This window comes from Pinus tabuliformis, chromosome 7 (assembly GCF_031772625.1).
Source record: "Pinus tabuliformis cultivar Carrire ecotype Pingquan chromosome 7, CPIR1, whole genome shotgun sequence".
In the NCBI taxonomy this organism is placed as follows: domain Eukaryota; kingdom Viridiplantae; phylum Streptophyta; class Pinopsida; order Pinales; family Pinaceae; genus Pinus; species Pinus tabuliformis.
The window spans coordinates 1,129,109,418-1,129,132,349 of record NC_142293.1 but is presented as its reverse complement, the minus strand read 5'-3'; the positions used below and the strand labels follow the sequence as shown (position 1 = coordinate 1,129,132,349).

At 38.9% G+C, this 22,932-nt stretch overlaps 1 pseudogene; it reads right to left on the bottom strand.

Moving 5' to 3' along the window:
- The window catches only part of LOC149251489 (uncharacterized), a 178,753-nt pseudogene extending 157,113 nt beyond the window's left edge, over positions 1-21,640 (bottom strand).
- Positions 21,641-22,932: the final 1,292 nt, after the last annotated feature.

The following is a 22,932-nucleotide window of genomic DNA, read 5'->3' as shown; positions in this document are numbered from 1 at the left end:
AAAATTTTAGAAAATGGAACAACATGCATGTGGTTGAGGTGAGTTGTCGAATCAGCGACCATTCATGAAAAATAGTTTCATGCATGCAACAAAAGTGAGATGTTAACAAAAACTGAAACGATGCTAGTACAAGCTAGTGTGTATCAAAACGACAACAAGTGCTCACTGAAATCAAGCAAACAACATTCATATGAAGCAAAACAAAAAAAAAAAGCGCCAAAAATGAAACACAAGACATGGAAGGTGGGCATACCCCAAAACAGCTAAGCTAAATGTGCCGACGACTCCTAGATGCAATGTGGGATGTCAAAGCTGCAAGATCGATGTGAGGAATGAGCTCTGCAGCATCCGGTTCATGAGTTTTGATAAAATCGAAGATGTGACGCGCATGCCACAAATCTAGGAAGAGCGACACTTGGTGGGAGGTTTCCGAAATGATCCTTGCATGCAACCTCCAGTTGCTAAAATTAGATCCCTGAATCAAGGGATGCCTTTGCATGCTACCTTGGGAGAAGCAGCCCATGCATGCAAATCAGTTTTGCTCAGTCCTAGAGGGAACCGGTCAACTCAACTGCACATGCAAAAGGCTACTCAACTTGATCCAGGTGGATGTTAGTGGCCACCCACCTATCCCACTTGGACCCCCACAACTGTTTCTTTCAGTTTTTCAATTTCCTTAATTGTAGCACAGTTTACCATTTTTAGCAGTTTTTTGGATCCTAAACTTCTAGAGTCGTTTTGAGGCCCTAAACAACATTTTTTTGGAAATCTTGTACCAACTATTTTATGTCTAAAATTTTCTTTTCCATCATAGTCCTCGGAGAGATATTTCAAATAGGGTATCATGTGCATCAAACGGAGATAATATGACCAAGTCACAACCCCGTGAAGTTGGTTGTCCAACTAACCCCAATAGGGCCCATAAACTCTTATTGTTACATTTCCTTGAGTTAGGGTTTTGGTTGTTTAGGGTTGGCTTTTATTGTTAAATAGTAAAAATGCCCTTGAACCTCATTTTAATGGAGTTCAGAGACATGTAGCTGCCACATCTCTTCTCAGCGATAAGCTACCATCACCCGAGCTAGTTTATTTCCATTTCTGTTGTAAGCATATTTCAGTAGTTTACATTAATGAAATGAAGTATTATTTCTGTTGCATCTCTATATTTATGGTTATATCTGTAATTTGTTGCGTTCGTGTTTAAATCCAGATCAGTGGTATCAGAGCGGTCTACTCTTTTTCTGTTTTTCTTTGCATGTCCCCAACAAGGTTGGGATATAAGGAGTTAGGGCTTGAACTGGTTGAACCTTTGCAAGACCAGCCTCACAAATCCCGACGACCTCCCATGGCGAATGAAAAGAAAGACGATGAGGAAAGATATCATATCAAAATCTTGCTCGAAGAATCCATCGAGCGACAAAGGAATGCGATGATGGACAACTTTTCCCAGATCCTTCAGCGGCTACCCAGGGGCAACGCATCTACTACTAGCAGCTACTCTGGAAATGCCACACCCTTTAAGGTACAAGTTCACTTTGAAATCCCCATATTCGAGGGTCAGATAGATGTAGATGTCGTAGATAAATGGTTAAATCTACTAGAAGATTATTTTTTTGTTCATGATTTTTCTAGCCGAGAAAAGATTACTTTCGCTCTTCTCAAAGCTGCCCCCCACATCAAGGATTGGTGGGAAACCTACTGCGAGCAGAAGGATGAAAGTACGGCCTCACTGTTTTCAGCCGCACCGACTTGGAATTCATTCTAGGATACCATCAACAAGTAGTACTACCCTGTCGAAACCTATGAGGATAAATACATAAAGTGGACCACACTGCAACAAGGAAGGGACCAAGATGTGCTAGAGTTTACCAATATTTTTCATACCCTTTGCACAAAGTTGGGTATCAAGGTTTCTGAGCAACATTTTGTACTCAAATACTGTGGCTGCCTACACAGGTACATCTAGGACGAGATAGAGTTCCTGGACATCTCCTCGCTCAGCATGGCATACCAATAAACTGTCAAGATCAAGCAGAAGTTTAAACAGAAGAAGCGAGACTTTGGATCCACGAATCCAAAGCAAGGGAAAGGCTTCCCCAAACTGAAAAACCAAGGACAAAGCCTAGATGGGGCGACCAAAGACAACTCATTGAAGCCACAAGAAAATAACAACACCACTAAGTCAAAAAAGGACATAGGAAAGTGGTGTGAGTTCCACAAGAGCCCCACTCATAACACAAGAAAGTATCACACCAAGTAGTCGTTGGTGGCCGAGTTGAAGGCTTCAGAATCAGATGCGTGTTTCGACCCTAATTCAGAACTTGACAAGAGGAATGATAAAGGGAAGCAAATTATTGAAGCAGAGCCCAGCACCACTGTTTCCACTGCCAAGATCCATAAGAATGAGCCCGAAGATCCAGAGGAGGGGGAGCATCTTTTCCACTCACAAATGTGGGTGAAGGGATCTCTGCTAAAATTCATTATCGACAATGGCAGCCAAAAGAACCTCATTCTAACAAAGGTTGTGAAGCAGTTGAGCCTACCAACTACACCACACCTGTAGTTATACAGTATCAGGTAGCTTCACCAAGAACGAGATCTCTGAGTCCGCTAGCAGTGTCGCCTTCCCTACAACATCAATCCCTTGACAGATGAGGTATTGTGTGATGTTGCACCTCTTGATGTTTGTGATGTATTATTAGGCCAACCATAATTGTGGAAGTGACATGTTGTGTATGAGTCAAGGCCTCACGCTATTACTATTTCTTTTGGTAATACATTATACAGGATACCAGAGGTAGCCCCACCTACCGCCACTTCTTTGATCTCTGCTAAGAAAGGAAGTAATATCATCTCCTAGACTAGGAAATTTATTTTCTTTCTAGTTAGCTCTCAAAGTAAGGGGAAGATCATGACCACATTTATGGCCCCTGAGAAGGGTTCCTCCACACAGTAGAAGTAGGTAGATACGGTCATGAAAGGATACAAGGACATCTTCTCCTCACCCACAGGGATATCCTTGCACTGTCAAGTTAAGCATTTGTCTGATCTGACTCCCGGAGCACCTCTACCCAATGGGTCGATATATCACCGCTCCATTGTGGAAAATTCCAAGTACAAGCAACAACATGATAAACATCAGGTGCCACACAAGTTACAAGTGGGCGAAAAATTATGGTTGCATTTGCAGAAAGAATGCCTTACAAGAGCCCATCGGAAGCTCAGACCACTCTAATATGGTCCTTACACCAGTACCAAGTCAATGGGAAACAATGTTTTGGAGCACAGCATTCCCCCATTCCTTGGCTTGCATCGAGTGTTCAATATGGACTTCCTTCGACCATGCCTCCCACCATTACTGGACACATCAGAGATTGCAAAATAGCTCACCAGGGACCAAGTTTAGCAGAATTTTCCTCATCTCATGGAAGAACTCAATGCAATGGGGACCATTGCCTCCTAAGGGGGAGGAATGATCTAGGTGGATGTTGGTGGCCACCCACCTATCCCACTTGGACCCCCACAACTATTTCTTTTATTTTTTTAGTTTTCTTAATTTTAGCACAATTTACTATTTTTAGCAGTTTTTTAGGGCCTAAACTTCCGAAGCCATTTTGAGGCCCTAAACAATGTTTTTTTGGCAATCTTGTACTAGTGATTTTTTTTTGAAATCCTCTTTTCTGTTGTATTCCTTAGAGAGATCTTTCCAACGGGGTATCATGCATGTCACACAGAGATAGTATGACCAAGTCAAGACCCCGGGAAGTTGGTTGTCCAACTAACCCCAACGGGGCCCCTAAACTCTTGGTGATACATCTCCTCTGGTTAGAGATTTGGTTTTTTAGGGTTGGCTCTTATTGTTCAATAATAAAAATACGCTTGAGCATCATTGTAATGGAGTTCAGAGGCATGTAGCAACCACATCTCTTCTCAGAGATAAGCTACCATCACCTAAGCTAGTTTATTTCCATTTATGTTGTAAGCATATTTCAGTATTTTACATTAATGAAATGAAGTATTATTTCTATTGCATCTCTATATTTATGGTTATATATATAATTTTGTGCATTCCTGTTTAAATCCGAATCACAGCTGCTGGGAGAAAATGCGCATTTCTGGAAGGGAGATAGGCTAGCTGCCCAAGAGATTTGTGAAATTTTTGCACAGAGCAATTGACTGTTGCCCAGGACTACACAATTCCTGGGCTAAACAGCCCTCCTACGAGGAATTGCATAATTTTTTGGATGAAGCCTGACTGGCAGAATTGCATAATTCAAGAGCCTAGTAGGCTGCCAGACTGAATTGCGTAACTTCTAGAGGGAAGGTTGGTTGCCCTCCAGAATTGCGCAATTTCTTGAGGGAGCTACTCAGACTACAACTGGACCAAGTCTGGACAACCAGCCTATGAGGGGGATGTATCAAGCTCTAATAGATAGGCTGCCTTTCTACAAGAAAAAAACTGAAGCTTGTGTACTTGACGAAGCAAGATATGCTGCTGTGAGAGGTTGGTAGGGAGGCTCCAAAATGAAGCTAAGGCAAAATTTTGGAGGGTGGTTGTAGCCACTACAACAGTTGGTGACACACTGGTAGAACTCCAACTCTCTGAATGGAACTTGTTCGTGAAAAAAAAAATCTAACACCTCTAGAAGTATTGTCCAATTCTTGGTTCGTCTTCATTTCACACTAGCCTGATTGTAAGATGTAGAACCTTCCAAACCCTTGGTCGATTAACACACATTCCAAGCCAAGGCAACACATTTGTTTTGATTGGGGTTGAGGGCTATATTAGTGCACAAGCAGTATAGTCGTCAGAGTCTTAGTTTCATCTCTGGTGTTGCTCTGTTGCCAACAGGCCTAGACAGTACCTCGACAGAGTCATATAACACAAGCATGGCTCTGCTTCCAGCAAGCCTGGTTAGTACCCCGACGGAGTTACTTGCATCACCTCTCTGCACAGGAAGCCTTTCTCTTCTTTTTCCTTATTCATTTTTCATTTTTTCGCACTTTTTTCGCTTCTCATTTTTCATCTTCATAACTGTGAATAGCACTTATTCAATTCAAAGGCAGAAGAGGGATCCCAACTTATTGAGATAAGAAGAGGTTGTTCCAATAGAGAAGTAGTTTATTATATCTCTGACGTGCATGTTAAAGTTTTCCCCCTCACCTTACTCTACTTGACTGAGCTGACAAAGGTTAACCCAAAAACAACCGACTAGAGTAGGTGACACTAGTTAGCGCGCAATAATTGTGTTTTCACCAAGGTTCACTTCAAACAGTACGTATTTTCCATTGAAATATCATGGAATAAGAGTAACAAGTTCTTCATACAGAGGCAGGATGACAGATAACCAAGTAGTGATAGTTGTACAAGACCTCTTGTACTTCACCCAACTTGTTTCAAGAGTCATACACGGTTTCATGTGAAACTAACCTACGAATGAAAAAGAAAACAAACAAACAACAAAGCAAAGCAAGAGCAGAAGAAAAAGCGAAAGCAAAGCTAGTAAGAAAAAAAGCAATCAAACAAAGCAAGTAAGAAAACAAGCATGCGACATGTTAGCGCTCAAATCTGCCTCAGGCTGAGGAAGGCAAAACTCAAGGCCACATCAAACCAAGCTCAGCCTCGTAGCTAGCCCTACGAGGACAGGAGAGGGCTCTCTCTGGGTCTATCTCGGAAAAAGGTCTTCAAAGGGGCTGAGATGACTCAAAATTAATACTAATTTTAGGCTAGTAAAGAGATAGGAAAGTTTGATTTAGATTTTTGAGTTTTTTGTTGGAGAAACAGGAAAACTAATTTTGGGTCCGGGGATTAAGGTCAGATATTTGCAGAATTCGAGTTGGGGCGAGGTAGGAAGTAGTCTTGATGCTTTTAATCAGGTGTATGGATGGATTAGAACGACAAGGAGCTAAAGAGGGCAAAAGAGAACATGGATCCTCTCCAAACTGGCGAAAACATGTAAAACTAAACAAATTTAAAGGAAGAGCACTGTAAACAATGAATTCAACCTCATTTACTCATTCATTTAGTTTCAGAAGCATAAGAAGGGAATGGCATACATTTAAACATGAATAAACTTACAATAACTGAGAGATAACACCATCAAGAACTGAAAGCCACAAGAATCCCAACAGGTGCTGCAAAACCTCTAATCTTTCCTTAGCCAAAATATGAAAAATATGTACAATAGTGTGCCAAAATCTTCCCAAGAGTCCAATCCTTGCTACTGACTGAAAATTTACATATATATATCAAGCCAACCCATTCCCTAACCTCTAGGGGTTGAGCTCCTCCTTCTAGGAGCAGTTTGAACAAATTCTAAACATGGAGCAAGAATCTAGGTGACCAAAACAACCTGCCTCTAAAAAGAAGGAAACTGATTCATTACATTAATTTTTTTCTATTTTGTGAATGAATCATCTAGAATAAGGTAAATAAGTGCCAAGTTACCTCATACACATTAAATTACATCAAGTTGGGTCAAAAATCACATCAAGAAGTGAAACTGGTGAAAACTGGCCGAATTCTTGAGCTGGAGGATGAAAATTTGACCAAAAACCTCTATGCGTAGCGCCTTGATCTCTATGCATAGCGCACCTTTCAGCCTATTTTTTGGGCACTTCCTGACATCAAAATCAAGCTCACAATAGCTGGTTGGAAAGATCTGGATGTCTGCTATCCAGCCCAAGTGGAATTTCCCAATTTGGAACTCATTTGCCCCCTCAAAATTGCATTCTCCCAGAAGTACTTCCTACTATTGCAAAATGTGGCAGCAAGGTGGTTTTCATGGTGCTTTTAGGCATTTTGATCATCCAGAACTTGATGAAATGCTTCGGAAATAACTAAGAATGCATAACTTACCATGAAAAACCCAAAATACAAAGTTTCCCTCCAGCAAGTGTCCCAATCAAAAGCGAACGCGTCGACGCGCTACTTGTATAGCTGAAAAAACTGTTTTTGGGACCAAAAATTTCAAAATGACAAAAATTTCTCCGAATTTTCTCAAATTCAGAGCGAAGACCCTCCATCATGTGTCATGCCCAGCCAGCGAAGCCTCGGCCAAAACTTGAAGTGGATCTAGCCTCTTTCACCGTTTTAGTGCTTTGCTCAACCTCCTTTTCAAAATCTTCATTTTTGCTTTGCCGACATGCATGCGAGCCCAATAATGATGTTTCATGTGATGGAGCATGTCTTTCTCTCTATTGGCCTTCGCCAACAACTCCTCCAGATGTCGATTGACTTTCTCAAGCCAAAATTTCCTCTCAACAGGTGTCAAATCGCTAGGTCTTTTTCGGGCTAACCTTCGGTCTTCACGAATTTGTCGCAGCTCTATAAGTGTATGCTGATCCTCTAGTTGCTTATTGTGTTGCTCCAAATATTTGATCAGACATTCCACCTTCAGTAGCTTCTCATTCAAGCTGTCAATCTCGGCCTTCTGCTCTTGGATGATCTCTTTCAGTTTCGAGCTAGGAGAGCTCCTATCCACATCACTCAATGTAACATCAACATCATGACCTCCTGAATGGCCCTCCTCATGTATTGACCTCTTGCCCCTGTCCTGAACCTGTACCTATACTGAAGAAGAAGGCGAGACCCCTTCCACGCCACTTGGAGATAGTACTCGTCGTGTAGCTGCAAATAAGGCCCTGTGGCCTCGCTGGTATGTCACATATACTAGAGCATTGACATGCTCGGTCTCAGGAATGTCAAACTGATGTGAAGGCTCTCCCTCATCATGAACTATCTCTGGAGGTGGCTGTGGCGCTGTGAAAAAGTCACGAGAAATAAAATCCTCCCAAGTAATGCCCTGTTGTGCCAACTGATGAACCACTACGATCTTGATCAGCGCGTAATGATAAATACTTCTATGTTGCTGTGCTGGGGTCTTCTTTTGTACAAAAAACACCATCCTCTCTATGTTGCGATACATGAAGTATGGAATGTTCATCATACGTACCCTTGTAAAATGCATCAACAAACGGACATGGTACACATAAAGATGCAATAATCTGCCCTCACAACTGAAATACCGAATGATGAGTTTCATCAAAGGTGCAAACTCATCACTCAGGTATTGGAAAGGAAAAACCCTGCTCAGGTGCCTCATATACCCAGGTTTGATGTATGGCTCATAGTAGGATTTCTCTAACTGCTGACGTTTATTCCATTTTTCTCCAATATTTGGTATCCCAGTGGCCTGTGCAATAGTCTCTGGTGACAAAATGAAATCAACTCCGGCGAGGTTTACATGGCCATCATGTAAATGTAGAACAAACAAACGAGCTAGTTCACGATGATGCTGGATTTGTGAAATTAACTCACAATAGTGATAGCATGACTGATAGCGAAAACAATCCATTGCAAGCGGGCAAGCCTGCAATTGAACCAAAGAAGTAGGCTCTTCCCTGAGATGCTTACCACCTTTGCCACCTCTGCGAGGCCTCCGTGGCACATTACCCTCTGTTGTGGAATCATTGTCATACTCCTGCTCATAAACTGAATCTGTGTCTGACATGGCTTTGAAAACAAGATGTCTGCAATATGTATGTTGATATAGGTGTGGTGAAATCAAAATTTCAATGTATACTCAAAACCCAAATAGGTTACATATGTACCAAGCATCATAGGAAACAAGCCACAATGGTAATAACTCTGTTTCAGTGGATTGGCATAAAACAGTCACTGTTTTGATCACAAGGAAAATTTTGACAAATGAACAAAAGTGTAATGTGCACCCTTTGCAATGTTGGCTAAAATTTGACAAATGAGTATGGGACTGTATTTCATCAATGGAGAATGGGAAAATCTTCACAAAGCCACCCACATGTCTTTAAAACCCTAAGGAATAAATCTGGTATGGAGCATAGGGTTTCACCTCTCTACACCCAACACATTAAGTTTCCCACCTTAAACACACTACAAACATTTTAAAATTGACTGAGCAGCCATCGAAAACCTACTTGCAAGCTTTGGAGTCGATTTGGCAAGATCTGGACGCACTAGCAAAAATTTCTTGGTGCTGTAACTGTGTGCGTAGCGCACGAACCCAACGCGTAGCGCACACTATGTGCGTAGCGCCTGTGGTTTTTAACACTGGCTGGTGAGGCCCAGTGCGTAGCGCGCACTATGTGCGTAGCGCACACCCTGTATGGGTAGCGCACGCCTCCAAACGCTGTCCACAGCTATGAAAACACGGCTTCGGCCTTCAAGAGCACAAACACGATTTCTGCCTTGAGATTTTTGAACAAATGAAATTGTTTTCCCCTTTTATATGTGAAGAAAATATCTCATCAAATCAGATTTGATTTAAATTTGTTTAATAACCCACTTTATAATGTTTCAGCACTTTGACATTTGATCTTTTAATACAATACTGCTCTTTGACTTTCTCTTGCTTTTTCTGAGTTTTGGACTGATAATACTTTGTTGATTTTTGCAGGGATCCGGCATTTTGGCTTTGGAAAAGATCAGAGGCTTGCTCTGAAACTTTTTTGAGATAAAACAAATACAATTATTTACAATAACAATTTTTAGTTCCAAAATAGAGTTTTGGACTAAAAATGTTTTTAAATGCTTTCTGAGAAAAATATTAAATGAGAATCTTTTGAAACCAACCTCATGGCCTGCGGGCTTTTATTACGTGTATGCAAAGGACTAAAAACCCTAGACTCTAGGACTAAAGACATTTTAACGAAACTAATCTTTTATGACGATGAATGCAATGATCATATACTTTGGTGATTTTGAGAAATTTTTTACTAACCCTGCAAGGACAAGCATGAGGAAACACAAGACAACCAGACCCCCTCGTCAGTCAATGGCATGCCCCTAACGAAATGTAATGAACTGGAATGAGCGAGACACCTAAAAATGATATGCAAAAGTGAAAAGATCTCTGACGGAGGGCTGTAAGGACCGACTCTAACACAACAAACCAACTAAAAGAAAACACTACTCCTACTCCTAGACTAACGGCGCATAGGTCTGATCACGTGAAGTGATACTTCCAATGTAGCCACTGAAGCATTGGTTGACCCATGTTGGTGAAGGCTTGGTCAGCAAGCAACCCAGTTGTGTGAACTAGCAAACAAGAAATATATAATAATGAATACAACCACACTTCGTGTTTCAAAGTGCCCATGGGACATAAGTGAGTGCAAGTGCATGAATAACAGTCCATGGACTTACCATGGTGTTGTGGGACACTACGTGTAGCTTTGAACCATATGCACATTCTTGACTTTGACATGCAAGCAAACAAAAGAAACAAATACAACTTGCATGGTGCATGTGTGCTTGCAATGTAATATTCCTCCAATGCATGAGTGATGGGATCGTGTAGTTCGAGTGGAGGAAGCATGATCTGTGTGTGAGATTGATCTTCAATGCATACATATGCGTTATGAGGAGCCTTGGGTGATTGAACAATTTCCCGATTGGAAGTGAAACTAACCCCAAGAGAGTGAGAGCCTGACATAACCATCAACTCATGCTGAAGTGCCTCGATAGCCTTGGGTGTTTTGACTTCATCGTAGATAGATCATCATAAACCGGTGGCTTCGAAAAATTAACTGCAATAGAACCATGATTGTGATCGAATATGGGAGTACATGGATCATGACATCCATTCTCCGGTAACTAAGTCGAAATCAATAATTTCATCGGCATCCTCATGATCTAATGAATCAAACAGAGGGGTAGATGAGAAGCGAACAAATTCATTTTCTGTGTTTCTGAAAAAGGCAAATGAAAAATCAAGTGGATTTTCAATGAATAACTTATCCTCTCTGTTGTCAAATGATGGGTTGAAATCTGGTGCGTCTTGCGAGTGATCAATGATGGGTGCATCTGTCGATGAAGATACACATGTGGAATCATGGATGGTAGGTTCACCAAAGATGTCAGGAAAGAACGGAGGAGGCTTGGACGGAAGTGAGTGATCCTTCGCCGAGTGTTGGTGCTCAAGCTCCCAGTCATACTCTTCATGAATGCTAGTGCATGTTGGTTGTGCAACACCAACTCTGTCAATGGCTTGTTCCTCATTCGCAACAAGTGTAGAATCTAGAATGGAAGAACACAAGACAGTATCATCCAGAGGAACATCCGAGTGTGAAGATGGAGGTTGAAGAACAAAATGCATATGACAACTCAATGGACTCACAACCAAATCTGCATGAAAATTAAGTGAAGTGATGTTGGGAGGATGTCATAGCTAAACATGTGTGTGAGCATGATCTTCAACATCACTCTACAGTGGTGGAGCTATTTGATGAAGGGACGATGGACAGTCATGTGTGACAGTGACTGCCTCTGTTTGTGATTGCGCAGCTCCATCACTAAAGAATCCTGAGTGACGCTTGATTTCAAACTTCTTCTTGGAACGAGCAGATTTCTTAACACAGTACTTGAATCGGTCCCAAAGATAGAAAAAAGTCATTCTTCTCTTTGGAGCTTGAAACTGCAAATCACAGAAGCACTGCCAAAAATCCATAGTTGGTTCATGCGAAGCCTTCTATTTTTGTAACAGTTTTTGGTCAAGATTGTCTGGATCAAAATGATAGAAAGTGTCTTCAATGAGATCACAGAAGTGCTCAAGTGAGTGCACACTGTCAACCAGTAGGCTGTACAGCCATTGATGTGGAGATTCGCGAAGTGTGTATGCAAGCAACAAGCTGGCTTGTTCGTCAGAACATTTGTCTTCCTCATGAAACATGGAAAGAAAGTCATGTAAGAACTTAGGCCTGGCCACTTCGCCTTCACCATTGTACGTGTAAGTGGAAAAAAGATCAAAGAACTCCCTCATGATGGTGACATCTTCGTGATTCGAAACACATCATGGAGGGAGAAGAGTGCAAGACAGGGAAAATTTTAAGAACCACCCTAAATTTATATGTATAATAAATGGGCGAATCCCCATGATACATAGAAAAAATAGGAGGTGATTTTATCAATAATATAATATGTATATATAATTTTTTTGGTGAATCTCTCACCAGATTATATTATCTGGTAAAGTCATGACGAAAATTTCACTTGAATTATAAAATCTTGTAAGATATTTTTCACTAAATAATAAAACATTGTGAAGTCTTGGTGAATGTTTTGTTAAAGTATGAAACCATATATAATAATATGAAAACATATTCATTAAACTGTAATATACTAACATACATGTTTGGAAAAAATAAACATAATTTTCTCTTCCTACAAACAATGTTGCAAGTTTCAGTGACCACGTTTGTCAAGGTTCTTACTGTACACTCTTTCATATCCTTCTATTATTTTTTGATAATATTCCACAACAAAGTTCTTGTAGGTGTTGATCTTGACCACCAATTATGTCAAGGTAGGAGAGATTAATCTTTTCTCTACCACTTTTGTCAAGCTATGAGAGATTAATGTCTGTACAAATTTTGTTATACTTTTCTCCCAACTTTTTTTTTCTTGAGTGTTTCCATCACTACCTTGTTGATTCCATATCAAACCAACTTCTCAAATGCCAGCCTAACTGTGACAAAGGACCTTCTTACTTCTACAAATTTGCAGCCTCGTTGTAAGGAGAAGCTTTTATATTTGCAGGGTCAATTTATAAACACTTTCATTCGCTCTCTGGGTAGTTTTTAAGCCATTGAACTTCAGGTAGTTCATCCTTCCATATGATATTTTGTCATTACACTCTGTTCTTCAAGAAATATATAAGTTATGAAAGTCATTCTCCCATGTCATGAAGTGTTGAATCAAGGGAATCCCATACCCATGAACCTTACCTGTGGTCTTACGATGCAATCTTTTGTTTTGAGTCATTGTGTTAAAGTCCATCCCCTTCAAGCAGGATTTATGTAATTAGGAAAATGAAATAGGGTCCCCTTACTTACCGACCTTCCTTTCTCTTACCTGAATAGTTGTATCTTACCCAACCAACAAATGGTTCCTACCTTGAATTATGGCGTTTAATAGACCAACAATAAAAGATTTATGTAACTCTGGTCCCCACCGCCTGAACACCTTATGGCCCAGCACGAATGAAGGCATGTTAAGGATTTCTTCATTAGTCTTTGTAAAGATCATTTCAATTCATATTCTTCATGGCTTCTGCTAACCACTCATGTAGGATCACTTGGCTTGGCAATGCAAATTGATCATTAATGCTTCCCATCATTAAACCACCTTCAATCATATTCATTTCAACAATTTCATTTTGATTAGCATTTGTAAAATTTGTATGTGGTTTTTGTCATCAACAACTAATATTTTTTCTTGAATTGCTCCATCATAGTCTTAAGTAGAATTTCATGTTCATCATCATCACCTAATAGATGATAACATCCTTGAGGTAGACTCAACATGTTTATAACAACTTTTGCATCTTTATCACCAGGTGTTTCAAAAACTTGGCTACAAGCCTCATCATTGGTAAGAGCATCATAATTTACTAGCCAAATTCCATTGCACCTACATTCCACATTAATATTAGAGGGTGTCAAGGTCCTTTCAATATATATGCTAGAAATTTCAACTGTTTCAAACCTTTTTACCTCTCTCCATGGGTTCTTTTCCATCCAATTTATTCTCTCAAACCGTGAATAATTCTCAAAAGGCCCAAACACACTTCGGGGGTTGAAACTTATGAGTAATGTCTAAGTAATGCCAACACTATGTATGCCTATTGTGTTTGCCTCTGTGGTTTATAAAACTATGTTGTTGTGATGGCCATAAAAAATTAACAAGTATATGTTTGTAAGATAGACGCCTCCAGGTAAAAAGTGACAAAATGGTATAGCCAAATCATAAACAATTATTTAGTCATCCATGCATTAGGATGTGAAACCACGAATATTCCTTGCTCATAATTCTTGACATGGTTCTTCATATTTTTATTTCCCTAAAACAAATATACCCTAGACATTGATAAACCAATTGTAATTGAACAATCAAATATAGTCATCCACGTTGTTGTTAGGAAACACTTTGGCACATTTTCACTCATTCTCTTGGCATTTATCCACATGCCACAATTCCTTCCAACTTGGAAAGGAAACTCATCACAATTGCATTTATATTTTGTAAACTGTATGAATGATCTTTGTATGCCTTGGTTAGAGTGTAATAGAACTTGGTCAGGATTGTAGGGTGTAAATCCATAGCTTTGTCTCTATTTAGAATTTCAATTGTTCGTAATGCCAGATCTATTGGAAATAATACTGAGAGGGGGGGATGAATCAGTATTATTAGATCAGTAAAACCTTTCCAATTTCATACTCAGAAACATATACGCTACTTCAGTTAAGTGAACCAGCGTGTACACGCTACTGTGTCTAAAGCAACCAGCGTATAACTAGAAATCTTATGATTCAGTTAGCTTATCTTCAGTAAATGCATCAGGACATTATTAACCATATTAATAGTAAACAGGTGCAGTATAACAGAACAGATCATCACACAAAAGCCACACACATGAACACCATGATATAAGGTGGAAACCCAATGTGGATGAAAACCACCTGCTGCAAGTCGTCTCTTTCTTTCTTTAATAAGAAACTTCAGTTTACAACCTTTTGTACTGGTGCAGCCTTATACCAGTACGCAGGCTACAACCTGCAGAGGGCTACAACCCTCTCTCATTTTCCAGCTACTTCTAGAAGGGAGCTACAACCCCCTCAGCTCTTGTACTAGCCGATCCATTTACTAGTACGTAGGTGCTGACCCTACAGAAGGCTACAACCTTCTTTCCTTCAGGGACCACGTTTCATCAATTTTCAGACTGGATCCATGAGTACAAAACAAACACTGCTTCAATACAATCATCAACTTATACTTGCATCATAATCACCCAATACTGAATCACTGAAACCCTGTCATCAAGAACACAGAACACAAACCAGAGCCCAGAACTCTGCAACAATCACCAGAATCAACAGCAACCTGAAATATCAAATCTTATTATGCATACGCTACTTCGCTATACCAAAACCACGTGTATACGCACTTTCTCCAAAGGCAACCCGCGTGAAGATCTAGAAATAATTACTTATTCCTTCACTGTCAGATCCGACCCTTGCCAAGCGTCCCGAACAGATAATCAGCAATACCAGATCTTCTCACTTCATCAGACACACATTGCTTGTCACTTTGCCTAATGATCTTCTCCTTATATAGCCTTAGGCCCTGCACAATACCACGGTCCAAAACCATAGTAACACAATACCATCAACTTCAAAACTAGGGATCGACACGCCCGTCGAGACACCATGGTCCAAAACCATAGGCACAACTTCCAAGAACTAACTGCCATGGACCAAAGGTACGTTTTCACATGTACGCGCTTTTACTGAAGCCAACCTGTGTGTATACGCTGATTTTCCTTAATGAACCTACGTATATCTCTTTCTTGTCCTGCTGTACTAAGATATGTCCTCTGATTAAGTTGCCATCACTTGTACCTGCTTCTGAGTGAGTTTCCATCAAGGACAACACTTGTATCATAATGCCAACAAGATCTTGATATATTTTCTTAACTCCTGCACACCTTGATTTCCCCAAAATCCATCTTTTCATGGACTCAAAGTGGAGAAATGTTAGCCTTAAGTTGTATCAACTCTAGGTCATGGCCAATTTCAAGTATCTCCTTACACCAATCAACTATTTCCTCCTTTTGTTCAATTAAAATTGTAATAATCCTTTCTTATTCTTCCTTGCATGAGGTGTTTAGCCAATAATGTATTTATGCTGGTGAGTTCCATATTTTCTCACTCCAACTCTTAGTAAGCATCCATTGAAGTCAACATCCTCAATTTCCTTCAACATATCCTCTTTAGTTCAACCTCTGTTAACACTAATATTCTTGGTTAAACTTGCACCTTGCACTATAATTCATGCAGAAGCACCACCTTCAACATCTACATCATATGCTCTTGAGCTTTTATATCATTACGCTCTTCAAAACCTACCAGATTTAACTCCTCATTTGAGGAAGAGTTTTGTAGATGATCAACCCTTGTCACCTGCATTCGTACCCTCACGAGAGCAACACTATTTCCTTGTGCATGACATAAAACATTAAACAAACAAATATTGTAGAATAATAGAGGTTGATGCAGTGCATAGCAACAAGGAAACGAAAAAATTTAAGGTAAACATAGGTGACAAGAAACAAACATAGGTGCAAGGAATATGTTTGCACTTGAAACAAGAGCTATCCTTTGTGCCCACTTCAAAATGTGAAAAATAATCAAATATCAAGAGACATGTGAATCCATAAATTGATGTATTGTGGATAATTCTCTAGCAGAGGTAGACATGAAAGACACCAAAAGCAGCACCAATTCGAATTTGCCTCCTGTTCGTTGTTGACTTGGGTTCGAATCACAGATAATATACAGAACAAGAATATCACACATGCGGGAGCAAATGACTTGGGTTTGAATCGCAAATAATATATAGAACAAGAATATCACACATATTCACAGATAATATATATAACAAGAATATAACCTTGGGAAGCACCAACAAAGAAAGCCCATGGATAAGTTTTATCAACCTCCAGATTGTAACCCACCTTGGAACTTTAACCTTTGGATTCATTTTTATGCCTTCATATAGGTATTTTATTTGATGATGTACCTAAAAAGGAGGGATCTCCTTGTCTACAAAATTGTTATTTCTTCTTTCCTGTCCAAATGGCTCTAGAGGAAATTAGGGGCAATGATCTATGTTATTTGAGTGCTATATCATCAAACTGTCCAACAAGGAAGCCTCCTGCCAAGTACCCTATCCTCAAATAAGGGGAGAATAACACCCCATACCTCCTCAGAAAAAATAAAAATGAACAACAGCATGTGGTCTATTCTTTCCCCTTCACATTTGCATAGAGTACAAATTCCAGGACCCTACCTTGCCCTATTTTGTAGAACCTCTCACATCAAGACATTATTCGTTAGGGCCAACCACATAAAAATCATGGATTTCATTGAAGATTCAACTTTCCAAATCTTCCCCACCACCAAGCTACTACTACTGCTTCATCATCAAAGATAGCCTTATACCACAAGCTAGCTGTCAAAAATCATATGGTAGGATCGTTGGACCATACAGCTTTCTTGCGTGAAGAAGACATGGATACAACTCTTTGCTCCTAAATGCAATCAATGGTGAGTTTAAAAAAAAAAAATTTGTTTGATTTTGTACTGAGAAATAACAAAATATACATAATTTCCTTGTGACAGAGTTTCTAAGATGGAATATTCATCTAGAAACATTTACCTATCAGGATGAGAAATTAAAATCAAATTTCTTCCTTATTCCATAGACTCCAACTGCGAGATAATTAAAAAAAAAAAAAAAAAAAAAAAAACCACATTAAGTTTGTTTACCCCAACACACCAAGAAGTAGCAAGCCCCAACTATATAATATAAGAAAGTAGTAGGTATCCCAAAGGCCTAAAGGGGATCTAATGGAAAGAAGTGACCATTGTTAGAAGCCTTCCAATCAATATATAAATATATAAATGTAGATTTATCATTATTTTAATTGGAAATCTTCAATTAAATAATAAAATTTAATTACGTCTCTCCCAATCTAAATTTCTTATTAGCATAATTCACTACCTTCATACATCTTGGATTTTTTAACTGCATTGTAACATGTGGATTAGTTTCCTTTTTGGTGCACAATCTTCACCTTTTAGAACAATATGGTGCAATGGCTCAACCCCTACTGATCATTACAACAAACTAAGAATAACATAGAAGATGAAAGGTTGTAAAAACCAACATATTTTTCAAACAACTAATCCAACATCAGTACCTTAACTTTTTCATGAAGATATCATATTGAGAATGTTTGAAAAATGGTGGGAAATCTAGGCAGCGACTATCTCTCTTGTGTGAGGGTGATGTGGAAAGAGTGATAAGATTTCACTGTTTTGAACTTCTTTTTTGTTAAATAAGAAAAACCAATATTAATGGAGATATTGGTAATTTTTACTAAATTTTGTGAAGTGACTAAATGTAGCTTTAACCATTCACCTTAAGATGTTTTTTACAATATAATTTCCTAAGTCTATTTAATATCTTCATTATCATAAAATCCAACCTATATCCATCTTAACTCCACATCTACCACTCTTAGAGGGATGAAATCTATTTATCCCTCTCAACACTTGGTAGACCCTAAATTAAGATGGATCTAAGTTGATAGAATCTTTAAATAGTCTATGCTCACATGAATAACATGGTATTACCATGGGTCAATACCATTGGTTATCATAAACCTGGGGCTTAAAAACTACAATTAGTAATTTATAAAAATTAATAAAATTAAAAATTTATTTTTATTTTATTTTTTTATTTTAACTGAGTTAAAATGTTTAAGTGACATTAAATTACAAGATCCATTTTTACTCTTGATCTACCAAGCCCCGAGATGGATTAAATATTTTTTCACTCTATGTTAGTTTTCATATCACGATATTTGATCCCTGATGGATCTATGTTGGTTTAATTCCCCCTTTTAAATAGGCTAGATTCCACGTGAATACCATGGGTCAATACCATGTGTCATATTTACTTTTATTAATAATAATATTAGGGTTAATAATTTTTTTTGGAGTTGTCTTTAGTGCAACTTTTTGGAAGCTTTTCTGGTGGGTTTTTCAAGTCTAATTTCTCTAAAACCCTATAGGAATTTATTGAAATCAAAAGCTTGATGGGTAACACCTGCAAAATCAAAGTTCCTTAGGGGTTTATGAGGATGCTAAATCCATATATATAGTCAAAAACCAAATTTAAATAACAGAAATCAAGATTTCACCTCGCTCACTAAAAGTCCAAAAAGTCACACTAAAGACAACTCCATGTTTTCTTGCATGGTATTAATAATAATTTGGCCCATGGTATTTGGCCCATAGGATTCACCTAAATATAACACATTTTTTTATTGTTCGTAAATATAAGGTGACTTATGGAGTAAACATAGAAAAATGTTTTATTTATTTACCATACCTCTCGTTTATTTATATTTTTATTAATTTACCATACCTCTTTTATAAATATGGTATTTGGCCTATATGATTCACTTAAATAAAACCTCTTTTTTGAGTCTTCTTAAATAGCAAGAGGGTTATGGACTAAATATAAAAAGAGGTTTTATTTATTTACCATACCTCTAGTTTATTTATATTTTTATTTATTTACCATAGCTTTGGAGTAAGTATAAACAGAGGTTTTATTTATTTACCATACCTCCACTTTATTTATATTTTTATTTATTTACACCCTTGCATGTTCTTAAATATAAGGTGACTTATGGAGTAAATATAAAAAAATGTTTTATTTATTTACCATCCCTCTCATTTATTTATATTTTTATTAATTTACCATACCTCTTTTATAAATATGGTATTTGGCCCATATGATTCACTTAAATAAAACCTCTTTTTTTAGCCTTCTTAAATAGAAAGAGGGTTATGGACAAAATATAAAAAGAGGTTTTATTTATTTACCATACCTCTAGTTTATTTATATTTTTATTTATTTACCATACCTTTGGAGTAAGTATAAAAATAGGTTTTATTTATTTACCATACCTCCATTTTATTTATATTTTTATTATTTACACCCTTGCCATCGATGAAAACCAAATTTGAAAACAAGGAGCCGTTCACAGAAGAAATCAAGGCAATTGGGACCAAATACAACCTCCCAAACCACTTCCCAAACTAGAAAATGGATGATTGCAAATAAATTTAACATTCCAAAGCAGAAAATCGGGCGATTGTAATGGAATATAACCTCCCAAACCATGCGAATCAGGTCAAATGAGTCTTTTCATAGTTTATCTGCCCCTTTTTTGGGCTAAAATGAAATATAAATATATATATATATATATATATATATATATATATATATATATATATATAATATAATAAAATTGGGCTAAATATATGAAATTGATGTTTTATATTTCACCCCTCTAAAATGAAAAACCCCTTAAATTTTGATCTTGGGCTAAAATTCGCCCTTAAAATTTACCATGGCGCAAGAATCCATGATAGATATGCAAAAGTTCAAAACAAGATGAGAAGACACAGCTTGTCATTTGGCCCTCCTTCTAGCGCTAGAAATGTTGACAGTGCTGGACCTGCCAACATGTAAGGGGATCTCCCCAGTAAGAAGTCCCAATTAGGCCTCAGACTGTTTGGTGTAGGAGTCCTAGCAGTGGGTCGTATGGTAATGCCTTGACCACGATTTCACACAGAGGCAAGTAAGATAACTCTGTTGGTAGCAAGGGTGTGACAGCTGTAGTGAGGCAAGGAATGTGCATGAGACATTCGAACACATGGGGGTTGAGATGAGTGCACCCCTTGGAAACCTGTGATAACATGCAGTTACGAAGGGAACACACCAGCAAAGATACATCACAACATGGAAAGTAAGTTAGCGAGCAATCCAAACCGATGGTTAAAACAAAAACACATTTCAGAAAGATTCATACATAATTATACAGAATAGTCCATACATGCATGCGTAAGAAAAAAAATACATATATCATTTAGAGTAAACCAGATAGCTAGAATAAAATACAACATATGCATGAAACATGTTGGTTTTGTTATATTAAGAAGTGTAAGTTCCATTCATACAATACATCCTTGTCCAACCACCAGTTTCGATAGTGGAACGTTACAACTACAACCACCTACTCCTCCAAAGATATATACTAGCTCTGTGTAGTGGAGAAGCCAAGGCACGTTACAATATTGTCCAAGCTTTCTCTAAGATACGCCTATCGAAGCTTGTCTGACCAAAAGCCTCTACAATGAGTTATGAGGGACTAATTATAGCAAAGGGTGGGGTGGCCCTTGACATTCCCCTTTGTGGCAGTTCATCTACCCTTGTAACTCTTCATCTACTCTATGACTATTACATCTACTATTGACACTTGAGCTTGCACTTGACAAGACGTTACATACAATCTTCACATGTACCCATGTGAGACAAAATGGCTTGAGCAAACCATGCAAGACATCACAAACACAAGAACTGTTGTGGTCAGACCAACTCTTAACATCCTTGTGATGGTGAAGGTGGTGAGCTGACGCCAAGCTTGGTCGTCCATGATGGTATGCATGCGCTCCATGGTGACATCTTGCTAAAGTGAGCTCTTGCCTCTGTTGCATTCGGGTGCATTGGTATGGCTCCTCCATACAACTCGTCCGATAGCATGTGCATGGTCTTCTTGGGTGCAATTGAACCGGAAACACACTGATGCATAGTGTCTATGTTGATCTTCAAGTGCATGCTGGTGGTCATTCGCATCAACTTTTCGAAGTACATGTTCAGCTTTAGGCGGACTTCATTCTTTTCTTCACCTTGATGAGTGTGCCAAATGGGTGGGATCGCATGCTTGCCCACAATGACATGCATGTTGCTATATTCCTTTGCATGTGATTGAAAACAGTGTTCACCTTTCCTGCTCCATGCCAGCTACTGGGATGGATCTATAACTTGTACGAGCACAGTTTCATTCATGGGTGCATGTTGCACCCCCTATTGTACCTGTTCCTGCTGTAACTCATTCTCTCGTTTGTGTAGCTGTTGTTCTTCCTTGAGTTGCTTCTTGAGCACATGAAACTCCTTCTCCATTCCGTTCTCTACCTTTGCATGATCTTCATGTCGTGTCATCACCTCATAGCCTGAGTCTCCAAAGTTACTTTCAACACAAGTAGATCTACTTGAGCTTGCAACTTTGTTCTGCCTTTGTGTTGTCAACAACCTTCCTCTTGCATTCATTGCATCTAGTATACTGCCTTCAACTGTTGTTCATGGTGCTGCTTCCTGCAATGTTGCTACCGTCATATCTTGATGTCCTTGTCTACGAGCAACTTAATGTCTTCGTGGTAGGAAAGATCATAAACACTTGATCAACTGCATCCCCAAGTGTGCTCTGAATGGTGTCTTTGACTCTGCTATCCTGGAAACCATTTTACTTATGTTGCTAAGAGGAAAATGAACACCTGTGATACCTGGAGACATGGAAACACTCATGGCAAGCAATCTATCAGTCGAAAAAAAAATGAACTTGAGAATTGACTTGCAACATATCTATGTGTCTGATCATGAAGGTTGCGTAATTTCCGTCGAGAGGTTGGGAGACTGACTGCCAAGACTGTGTAAGGCACAGTCTAGCCTGTCAAGAGGCTAACTAACTGTTGGAACCACATAATGCATAGTCCAGCCTAGCTGCTGACTACTAGAATTGTGAAATTTACAATCTCAGCGAGCAATGGTTGCAAGCTCAGTGAATGCATTGCACAATTTTCTGGGCCAGCAGTCACTGTCCCTCAGAATTATGCAATGCAAGACTGGAGGAGAGTCATTGGGTAGAAATGTGCATTTCCTGAGAGGAAGACAGAGCCTTCCCTTTCAAGATTGTGCAATGTTGTCATGGTGAGGCAGTGTCCGGGCCAAGGCTTCCCAGGCCTGCTAGACAAGCAACTGAAAGTGAATGTGAATGTGAATGCATGGTGATACTAAGTGTAAGAATAAGTGAATGATCGTGCATGCAAATAGTGAATGAAAATTTCATAAAACGGAACAAAATGCATGTGGGTGAGGTGAGTCACCGAATCAGCGACCGTTCATGAAAAATAGTTTCATGCATCCGACAACAGTGAGATGTTAACGAAAAATAAAAAGGTGCTAGTACAAGCTAGTGTGTATCAGAACTACAACAAGAGCTCACTGAAATCAAGTAGACAGCATTCATATGAAGCAAAACACAAAAAGCGCGAGAAATGCAACACAAGACATGGAAGTCGGGCTTACCCAAAAACAACTGAACTAAATGTATCGACGACTCCTAGATGTAATATGGGATGTCAGAGCTGCGAGGTTGATGTGAGGAATGAGCTCTGTAGTGTTTGGTTCATGAGTTT